This window comes from Lagopus leucura, unplaced genomic scaffold, assembly GCF_019238085.1.
Source record: "Lagopus leucura isolate 7727_CA_CO unplaced genomic scaffold, USGS_WTPT01 25-24_obj-0_obj, whole genome shotgun sequence".
NCBI lineage: Eukaryota > Metazoa > Chordata > Aves > Galliformes > Phasianidae > Lagopus > Lagopus leucura.
In genome coordinates this window covers 6,382-9,222 of record NW_024962506.1, presented here as the reverse complement: position 1 = coordinate 9,222, position 2,841 = coordinate 6,382, and the positions used below count along the sequence as shown (strand labels likewise).

The window sequence follows — 2,841 nt, the reverse complement described above, 5'->3', positions numbered from 1 at the left end:
TTTCCTCCTCCTTTCCTCCCCCCCCCATTACCCCCCCCCCTCCGCCTCTTCCCCCCTAAAAAAAAAAAGTCCATTTCGTTGCCCAAAGTGCCTGTCGAGTTCTCAGCCCGTCCTCCCGCAGATCTCACGAAGCAGTGGAGGTCAGCGGGTGCCTCCTGCTGCGGCCCCCGGGGAGCGCTCCTGAGGGGAGGAACGGACCGCCCCCAGCCCCCCCTCCGGGACGCCCCCGCCGCCGGAGCCGGGTGCCCTGCGGGGAGCAGGCTGCGCGCACCGGGCCCGGCCGGCGCGAGGGGATCGCGTTACTGGTGGGCAGGCAGGAGGAAAGCGAGCGCCAGTCACTGTCAGGTATTAATAGGACTATTTTTCCCCATTAAAACTATGCCTTTGAGCAAAAGGGTTGCTTTCATGTTCTCCCCCACTAATATTCCGGCAGAACTCCTAAAACGCAGGAATTTTCAAAATCAAAGGCGTAATCGTTGTCCTTCTGTCCGTTTCCCCCTCTCTGCCACACACGCTACACCCCAAACCGCTGTATCTGTCATTATCCCTAGCGCAGATGCCTGTTTGAATTCTTGATTCAAGACGGAGGACATTTAATAGCTGACTGGATTAAATATTGCAGACTGCAGCCCAGTATCTCTTTGAAAATACAGGTCGAGGACTATGCCTAAATTCGCTGGATGAAAACTGATCTATGATATATGTTTTAAGTTCAGATCTGAGGACAGAGGGGAAGGGGGAAGGGAGTCTGTTCTGGATCTGGTTTATATTGCAAAAACCTTGAAGTTGAAAGGTGTTCCAAGATGCTTGGAGAGAGGGAAAGAGAGAAAGTGAGGGAGGAAAAGAGATGAGGGAGGAGAGAGAAAGAGAGACAGATGGAAAGACACATGGAGAGAAAGAAAGAAAGAAAGAAAGAAAGAAAGAAAGAAAGAAAGAAAGAAAGAAAGAAAGAAAGAAAGAAAGAAAGAAAGAAAGAGAGAAAGAAAGAGAGAAAGAAAGAAAGAAAGAAAGAAAGAAAGAAAGAAAGAAAGAAAGAAAGAAAGAAAGAAAGAAAGAAAGAAAGAAAGAAAGAAAGAAAGAAAGAAAGAAGGAAAAAGAGAAAAAAGAGAGAGAGAAAAGAGATTAAGAAAAGAAAAGAAAATTAATTAGCTAATCTTCCTACGTGGGAAATGGATATAATTTCCATCACAAGTAATTAAATATGAAGCACAGCAAAGCACTTTGAAAGTGCTGAGGTTTCGTGGAGGAATTAGCCGCCTGTTTGAAATTAGCACTAATTTGGCTCCTATATCAACAGCCCCTTCCGTAGACAGCATCTCACTACATCACTAAGCATGTTTGATAGCTGCAGGGTTCAGAAGGCAGTGTGTGTGCATGTCCGTGTGTGTGGACCATGTCCACTTCCACATGCGAAGAATAGCCGTACTCCTTTTCAAATCCTGAGGCAAATATAAAAGGCGTTCTCTTGTATTTTTCTAAATAGCATTAAAGATCACAAAAGAAATTGACTCTTGCTGAAAACTGTGCTACCAGCGGCATGTCCTGAGAACATCAATTTCAGAATCGATTGGTAAGAAAGAAAAAATAGACTTCACTGTTGGTCCTTTATTTTAAAACCTCGAATTTGAATTCACTTTAAATATCCTTACAGGATCATGAGATTGGTATTCAAAAGGAATCGATCCAGATTAAGAATCCCCAGTGATTTTCAGACTGAGTGGTAGCACCTCAGTCTGTTTATCTGCATGGTGCCCGCATTGCCGATATCAATACTCAGTGCACAGTGCCGACCTTTCTACCTTTGAAAACGCTTACGTTAAAAGGAAAATAAAGGCTGGATTCACTTGTCTGGAAAAGTTCGGTGAGAACTTTTCTTCCACCACCGTTCAGAGTTAACATATGACAACGTAACCAGGCACCCATTTGGAATAAATAGGTTTGAAGGAATAAGCAAGGCGTATTCACAGCACATCGAAATTTCTTGTAAGTCAATAATGCGGCGCACGGGCAGGTGTCCGCAGGGCTCCGAGTGCCTCCCTCCTCCCCCAGTGGACCCTTTCCTTGCGGACCTGCGCTATGGGGTTCGCGGGGGGACACCTTCTCTCTGCTACCTGCCGGCGTGCGGCGGGACTAATAGCACGGGCACCGGGATGGAACGTGAGACATCGTTTTTAAATGAAAATGCCTCAAGTCCTTCCGGAAAATAGTAATAACGGTACGTAAATATATATGGAAACCACTCAGGGATGGAGAGCTTGCAGCTAGCGAAAGGCTGAGCGTGCTCTCCTGAAAACCTGTGCCTTTCCGGCTGAGCACCGCCCTTTATTTCCTGGACAGCCGCTGCTCTGCCTCTCCCAGCCCCCGGTGCCGCAGTCCGCACTGCTCCGCTTCTGGCGGCGGCGCGGGGCCGAAGCGCGGCGGAGCCAAGCGGCCCCGGGGCTCGGGACTGGCAGTGCGGCGCTGCCTCGATCCTCCTGGCAGGCTGCGCGCACCTTCAAACAGATGGCAATTGATTAGTCTCAGCTTCTCCTCCCAGCAGAGATCCGATACTTTAGTTGGGATCAAACGGACGCGAGACTAAAGGAGGGGGTCAATGGGCAGGAAAGAATAAAGGGGAAAAATAATAAGAAAAAGGAGAGAGAGAAATGAAAAGAGAGAGAAAACTGGGGAAAGAGAGGGAGAAAGGAAGGGAGGAAGAGTGAGGAAGAAAGAGAGAAAGAAAGGAAAAGAGGAAAAGAAAGTGGGGAAAAAAAAGAAAAAAAAGAGAAGGAGAAAGAGAAAAAGAAAAAAAGGAGAAGGAAGGAAGGAAGGAAGGAAGGAAGGAAGGAAGGAAGGAAGGAA

General features: G+C 47.4%; 1 protein-coding gene across 1 annotated transcript in view; it reads right to left on the bottom strand.

The window, feature by feature from the left end:
- TWIST1 (twist family bHLH transcription factor 1) overlaps nt 1–2,841 on the bottom strand; it is a 10,320-nt gene that overhangs the window by 1,515 nt on the left and 5,964 nt on the right. The window lies entirely within an intron of this gene.